This window comes from Orycteropus afer, unplaced genomic scaffold (assembly GCF_000298275.1).
Source record: "Orycteropus afer afer isolate SDZICR_OR568_19922 unplaced genomic scaffold, OryAfe1.0 scaffold00409, whole genome shotgun sequence".
NCBI lineage: Eukaryota > Metazoa > Chordata > Mammalia > Tubulidentata > Orycteropodidae > Orycteropus > Orycteropus afer.
Genome location: NW_006921996.1, coordinates 1,711,944 through 1,720,291, shown reverse-complemented (window position 1 = coordinate 1,720,291; position 8,348 = coordinate 1,711,944). Strand labels below are relative to the sequence as shown.

The window sequence follows — 8,348 nt, the reverse complement described above, 5'->3', positions numbered from 1 at the left end:
TGTCTGAGATTTTTAGGCTAAAAGGCACATCATTGCAAGTACAGCCATTTAAAAAATGTTCTCATGTCTATTAGCTCTGGGGAAAAAAATTATTCCCTGATAGATTTAGTGATATGTGAAATATCAGATTCCATATATATGGTTTTAGAAATAATACATCCTGACCCATATTGAACTCCTTAATTTGTGATATTTACTGAAAATCTGTAAATGATCTAAAAGGGAGTAGATATGTCTATGGCAGTGTGTTACCACTGGGTAATTCACTGAAGTGTTAAATTAAACAACACTGAAGATGGAAAGGTTGACGCAATTAAGCTCTTTTGCTGTAGACCTTTTTTTCTGTAGGTCCTATGCTGGGATTCAATTAAAATGAAGACTTTCTTTTTCCTTCCCTGAAATTACCATTGACTTATTGAGTTTGACAATACTCAACAATGCCTTAATGTTTGTTCAAGAGAAAGAAATCACTGTGCTCTGTCATAGAGATAAACGAGGTAAATTCATCAGGAGAACCAACTTAATAAGAATATTGATGGTTTTCTGCTTAGACACATAAACCCTTCAGTCATGAGTGACTTGTCAGATATCCAACATGATTTTTCTTGTTAAATGTTTATAAAATATTATTGTAAAAAATGTACCTAAATGTCCTTCTCTGTAATTTCCTCAATCATTTTTCATGTTATGCTATCTTTTCATTGCAAGTTACAGCATATCAGAGCTAAAATGTGAAAGGATAAAAGTAAATGAAAAAACAAGTAAATAACATTAGCAAGCTGCATCCACATCTATTATTTTCTGATTTTTTGTAACTCAAACATTTGGGCAACCTACTTCCGTAGTGATACCACCTTGGAAACCCAAGGAGCGGGTAGCTATGAGTGGGGTCTTACTCAATGGCACATAACAACAATAACAACAAAATCAAAAATAAAATGAAAAATGCTTACATTCAAAAACTAAGGTAATGAAAGAAGCATATAGTCTTTTCTTCATCTCTAATTTAAATATTTATGCATGTCTTAACACATATATACTTTTACACGTAAATATAGATCTATATCATTGTTGTTCTATATTGTTGAGTCTATTTCAACTTAGGAGCTCTGGTAGCGTAGTGCCTAAGCACTTGACTGCTAACCAGAATGCTGGCAGTTCAAACCCACTAGCCACTGCTCAGAAGGAAGGTTGGGCAATCTACTTCAGTATTGATATCACCTCTGAAACCCAAGGAAGGGTCGCTATGAGTCGGGTCGGACTCAACGGCACATAACAACATCTCTACTTATATCAACACTACAGGACAGAGCACAAGTGCCCCCCAGAGTGGAGTAGTGCCTAAGGCATTTGTCTGCCAACCAGAAGGCTGGCAGTTCCAACCCACGCGCCACTCCTCAGAAGATTGGGTTATCTACTTCCGTAGAGATACTGCCTCGGAAACCCAAGGTGGGGTCACTATGAGTCAGATCTGACGTGACAGCAGTGAGTGAGTTTATTTTTTAATCTTTATGGGAGCAGACTGCTAGGTCTTTTATTCTACAGCATGACTAGTATATTCAAACCATGGATCCTTTGGTTAACAGCTGAACATTTAATCATTGCAACATCCAGATCCTGATCATAAATACCATTCACTTAATGGAGGCATTTGTTTATTTTGCTTTATACACTGCCTACTCCCTTCTTCTTCTTCTCTCCACTTATATCACTGCCATTCTAGGTAGAACATGTGACTATCTTCTGTATCTATCTTCCTGCTTAGATACAATAGCACATATATTATACATTTATAAACACATAAACTTAAAATGAAAAATATGTGCAAATGTTTGTATTATGCCTTATAAAAAAAGGTTGTACACATTTGTCTTCATCTTGCTGTTTTTTTCAATATTTGTTTAGCATTCCTCCCAATAAACTAATATAATTCTAATACATTCTTTAAAATGGCTTTTTTGTCTGATGTTGATTTTTTTCTGATATTTTGTACTGTGCATAATAATTCAAAAAATATCTTGTACATCGAACTTTATTTACTGATGCTTTTTTTCAATGAGATACATTTAATTAAATAGAGAATTACAAGATTTTAAATAACAATAATAATAATAAAAACCTGTTGCCTTAGAGTTGATTCCAACTCATGGTGACCTCATCTGTCACAAAGTAGAACTGTGCTCCATACGGTTTTCTCGGCTGTAAGTCATTTGGCTGTTAACCAAAAGGTTGGTGGTTTGAACTCATCAGCTGCTCAGCAGAAGAAAGATGGGGCAGTCTACTTCAGTCAAGATTTACAGCCTTGGAACCCTAATGGAGGTGGCTATGAGTCAGAATCAACTTGATGGCAGTGAGTTTGGTTTTTTTATTTGGAATCTTTACAAAAGCAGATTGCCAGGCTTTCCCTTCACATAGCCCTTGCATGTGTTCGAACCACCAACTTTAGCTTACCAGCTGATTGCAAACCACTTAAAGGGTATGCAAGTCTTAGATTTTAATTGTTTATTTAAGACCACTTTCCAATAAAATATATAACTACATATATTGTTTTTACCAGCAGGTGTTAGAGTACTATTTTCTCCCACCCTCAATCAAAAATAAATATTGTAGTTCTTTGTAAATGTAACTATTTTGGAAGGTGTAAGTGGCACCTCATTGTTAGTTTAATTTGTATTGCACTTTTATACCCTATCTTGCTGCATTTCTGGAAATAAGTCTCAGAAAAAGATGTAATAATTTTAAAGAATAAAATTATCCTGGCTACTTGGGAAAGCAACTCTTATGCAGTATATGTATGTGTGTGGATGTGGGTGGGCAGTGTACTCTTCTGTTTGGGGAAGGTCCACCTTCCTGCTAACTCTGAAAGAAGCGAAGGCAGTGAGGAAAGGTAAGAAATACCTTTATCTTTACTGAAAGATCCTAAAGAGGACAAAAGCAGTCATGACCCTTGTATCAAGGAACAGGGTTTCTATGGACTTGATGCCACTCTGATCCCTGTTTTGTCATTCAAGTTCTTGTCTCTCTGAAGCTTCTCTGAGAAGCTGTCTTGTCCTGAAACTTACCAAACTTCAAGAACCAAACTCACTGACCTGGAGTCGATCGCAACTCATAACGACCCCCCTTGTGTTTCCCAGTCGATATCATTAAGGAAGTAGATTGCCCAATCTTCCTTCCGAGGAATGACTGGTGGGTTTGAACCACTTAGGCACAAGGCTACCAGAGCTCCTGCTGAAGCTTACCAGCCCCTGAACAATGGAAGCAGTGGAACTGTTTGGAGAAAGAGCCTGGAAAGTCTCTTCAAGTAAAATGGAGTGCTAAGCCAGTGTACATGGTTGGAAACGCTATTGTTTCTCTAGTGAGGAAAAATGGCCTGTATATAGAAGGAGAAAAATGTGGAAACCCAGAAAAGCTTGCAGAAGATATTTGTTCCAGGGTGTTACCAGTGCTGCTCATTCTGTTTCCCCATGGAACCCTCAAAGGTGAGATCCTGCTGAACGTGCTCAGGACCAAGGGGTCCCCATGAAAAGCATAAGTGTCTATCAGAAGATCCCACAAACAGGAATCCAAGGGAACCTGAAGAGCTACATCGCCAAGCAGGGAGTCTCAGCCAGAATCAGGTTTTTCAGCATACCCAGGAGTTATCCGGTGACAGCGTCAAGCAGATCAAGTTTGCAGCCATTGGCCCCACCACAGTGAGCACAGTGGCCAACCATGGTCTTTCCACGAGCTGCAATGTGGAAGGCTCCTTGCCGGGAGGCTGGTAATGGGCATCTGGAAGGCACTCCAGCCTCGTGGCAGTCTAGGCCCTTTCTGGGACGTCTGTGGCGTGCTGCCTCGGGATGATGGAATGAGGTATGAGACAGGGATTCTCAGGAAGCCCGTGTCCAACACCCTCCTGGAGCCTGAGTGGAACCACCCAGGAACCAGGACCAGGGCAGAACCTGGGGCTGGCAACAGGTCTACGTGGATGTGATATCCCTTGGTGGAAGCCCATTCAGACCCTCCCCTGGTTGCTTGCAGGTTGCCAGGCCGAGAGAGCTCCCTCCGTCCCTCCAGGAGGAAACCCAATAAACCAGGCTACTCTGTGTGTGTGTGTGTGTGTGTGTGTGTGTGAGAGAGAGAAAGAAGGTGGGGGGGCTATTATTCAACGCTTGTACATCCCCAGGAATTTGGAACTCAACTTTATTTGAGTCAGTTCAGCTGTGAAAATAGTATTAGAAATCAGTGTCTCCGAATACTCTTCCCATTTACCACTCTTCATTGATCATCACTAGTTGTCTTGGGGCCATTAAAAAAAAATCCTTTTTTTCAATAGGAGTTTATTTAAATATGCTATTAGAAGATATTGAAGAAAAACGTGGTATCAGGATTGGAGGAAGAATCATTAACAACCTGAGATATGCAGACGATACAACTTTGCTTGCTGAAAGTGAGGATGACTTAAGGCACCTACTGATGAAGGTTGAAGAATACAGTCTGCAGTATGGATTACATCTCAACATAAAGAAAACAAAAATCCTCACAACTGGACCAATGAGCAGCATCACAAAAATGGAGAGAAGATTGAGGTTGTCAAGGAATTCACTTTGCTTGGTTCTACAATCGATGCCAACAGAAGCAGCAGTCAGGACATTAGAAGACATGTAGCATTGGGAAAGTCAACTGTGAAGGAACTGTTTCAAGTGCTGAGGAGTAAGGATATCTCATTGAGGACTAAAGTGCACCTGACACAAGCCATGATATTTCTAATTGCCTGGTATGCATGTGAGAGCTGGACAATGAATAAGGAAGACCGAAGAAGAGTTGATGCTTTTGAGTTGTGGTGCTGGTGAAGAATGCTGAAAGTACCGTGGACTGCTAAAAGAACTAATAGATCTGTCCTGGAGGAAGTGCAGCCAGAATGCTCCTTGGAAGCAAGAATGGCCAGACTTTGTCTCACCTATTTTGGTCATGTTGTAAGAAGGGACCATTCCCTGGAGAAGGATGTCATGTTTGGTGGGGTGGAGGGTCGACGAAAGAGGGGGAGGCCTTCAAGGAGATGGACTAATATGGTGGCTGCGATGATGAGCTCAAGTATAGCAGGGATTGTGGGGCTGGCGCGGAATCGGGCAGTGTTTCCTTCTGCTGTGCATGGGGTCGCTATGAGTCGGAAACGACTCAACGGCACTTAACAACAACAACAACATTAGAAGATATTTAGAATTTACTAAGAAATCTTTTTTCTTCTCTGTGCATCTTCTTTTACTTCAACTATGCTTCAAGAAAAATGAATAAAAAAATAAAGTTTCTTCACCACAGTCATTTCCGTTTTCTGCCGTACTTACCTTCCTTGTGCAATTTTCAGGTTGTAACAAGTTACTGAACTGGATAAAGCCCATTTAAAACATCATGTTTCCACTTTGCAACGTGTCCTCAACCGAATACTGCTCTGTATCTAAATAGTATTTCAATAAGTGCGCCTCCAGGTGGAAGAACAATGAGTAGGCCTCCATGCAGGTTACAAATGCAGATCCCTTGACTATACTTCCAGCAAGACAATACAATTTCCTGAAACTGGGCCAAAGAACCTGCATTTAGACCAGCTTCCTCAAGTAATTACACTGTAAGAGTAGAACTAGTGTTTTAAAAGCTTTTATCTTTCTCTTACCACCTGGGCCGATTTAGAATGTCAGTCAGTTGTCAGTTACAAAGGAGAAGAATGGTGCTAATTGCCTATTTGACACCTCCAAGTGACTCTGTAAGAACTATTTTTCTTCTTTTCCATCTGAGAAGGCTGCATTTAACCTGTCTCACACAAACCTCAATGGTTTGAGTGCTTTATTCCTGCTGTGAGACTCTAGTAAAATAAAGGTTTCCTTGAACTTTCAGCTGACTTGTTCCCACTCTTCTCTTATGAATATTTCTTTAATTTGGCAAATTTGGCTTTTTTATATTCAGTAACCAAACTCCATAGAGTGCAAACAAAGTCATACTGGATTTTTCATAAAAGAGAATGTCGCATAGTTTCTTTAAGGATAAAAATGTACCTCAATTTGAACATGAAGATAGGTAGAAATACGACTTCCTTGTTCATTACGCTATGTGTATGGTATGATTTTAGGAGAATTCCAGTAAAGATTTTGTGCAGCATCATTTCAGCTTTTACTCCTTTGAAAATAAAGATTTAGATTTTTAAGCATCCTATTAAATTATCTGTCAGTGCTCCCTAATTCCCTAGAATCTAAGAAAACATTTAAAAAAGTTTTCAGAAATTAAACATGATACTGAAACTTAGGTGGAGGTGGTACAAGGGAGATAGGAAAAGCAGGAACTAAAGAGGTTTCAAGGACAATATTTACTGACAGCTTGTTCTGCAAAGAAGCTCTGATAGGGAAGTGCCTAAAGCATTTGACTGCTAACCAGAAGGCTGGCAGTTCAAACCTACCAGCCACTCCTCAGAAGGAAGTTGGGAAATCTACTTTTGTAGTGATACCACCTTGGAAACCCAAGGAGGGGTTCACTATGAGTCAGATCTTACTCAATGGCTCTGAGTTTAGTTTTTCTTGGTTTTGTTCTCCAAAGGAGAGGACTTTGAGTTCAGAGCTGAGGAAGCAAAACCAAGCTCTCGTGATATATAGACAAGTGATTTATTCTTTCTGAGCTTTAATTTCTCTTCTAAAAATGCAATAATAAATTCTTCTAATCAAAAATTATTGTTATGATAAAAGAGGTAAATATGACAAAGTAAAAAACTAACTTTTTCACTTAAACTTGGACTTCAAAGAGTCAAATTTACCCAAGTATACTAACGTAGACTGAAGAGCTACATATCCAAAAAAAAAAAAAAAAAAAACAGAAACACCAAAGCTGTTGCTGTCAATTAGGACAGAGTACAACTACCCCACAGAATTTCCAAGGTTGTTAATCTTTATGGACACAGACTACCTCATCTTTCTCCCAAGGAATGGCTGGTAGTTTTGAACCACTAACCATTCAATTAGTAGCTAAGCTCTTTAACCATTCCACCACCAGGGATCCTTGAAGAGCTATAAAACTACTTACTTAAACAATCTTTTAAGCACCAGAAAAATATTAAAATAATGAAAGGTCTATGCTGATCAAATTTTTATTTAACCCAGAAGAGCTATTAAATATGGTTGGTAGAATTCTACAGAAGAACATCCTAAGATGTGTCACTGATTTTTAGAAAATGCTCTGGGGGAAACTGGTAAGGAAATGAGAGAGAAAGGACAGGGAAAGGGAGAGGACAAGCAAGCAAAGACGAGATTTCAACAACAGTCCAAACAACAGCCTAGGAAGCACTGGTATATATAGTGTTATGGCTAATTGCCTTTGAGTCCATTCCAATGCCATGATGACGTGACATATAACGGAAAAAATCTTGCTGGTCCTGTGCCAACCTCATGATCGTTGATATACCTGGGTCCATTGTTGTGGCTGTTATGTAGTGATTGCCAACCTAGGGGACTCATCTTCCAGCCATATTCAAAAAACAAACAAACAAAAAAAAAAACAACTCACTACAGTCGAGTTGTTTTCTGACTCACAGTGACCCCTCCTTGGGTTTCCAAGGTGGTCTCTATGGAAGTAGATTGCCTAACCTTCCTTCTGAGGAGTGACTGGTGGGTTTGAACCTCCAGCCTTCTGGTTAGCAGTCAAATGCCTTAGGCACTACACCATATATATTGAACAATAGTCTATTGTGATCTGTAAAGTTTGCATTGGCTAATTTGTACAAATAGTTCACCAGGCCTTTTTTCCTAGTCCCTGTCAATTTGAAAGCTCTTTTGAAACATGGCCGCCATTAGGGACCCTGCTGATATTTGAAATACTAGTGGCATAGCTTCCAGCATCTCAGCTACATGCAAGCCATCACAATATCACAAACTGACAAAATTTATATGATGGAGAATATAAATCAAACCTTTGGAATTTGTCCTGCCTGAAAGAAGACAGATGGGATTTCATACTGCTGTATCACCTTATGATTGGGTACAGAATGGGGACATATAAACCCCTAAGCAATTCTGACCCTATTTGAGTGCTGGTAAAGCAAGGACCTTCAGGAGTCCAAAAAGAGTGCACAGAAGATGGTCTCAAGTGCCATCCAGGACAAACAAAGCTCACAGAAGTTGAGAAAACTGGTGCCCAGAAGAGTAAAAGAGATATAAGGGGAAATGGGCAGAGTACCAACAATCTCCTCTCATTTTGCTAATGCCAATTCATATGAGTATGAATCTAGGAAAACTGGAAGTTGTCAAAAAGGAAATGGAACGCATAAAGATTGATATCCTCGGCATTAGTGAGCCGAAATGGACTGGTTTTGGCCATTTTGAATCAGACAACCA

The 8,348-nt window shown here is 39.6% G+C and overlaps 1 pseudogene; it reads left to right on the top strand.

Annotated features, from left to right (window-relative positions):
• The first annotated feature begins 445 nt into the window (after nt 1-445).
• Nucleotides 446-3,764, top strand: LOC103208066 (annotated as a pseudogene).
• Nucleotides 3,765-8,348: the final 4,584 nt, after the last annotated feature.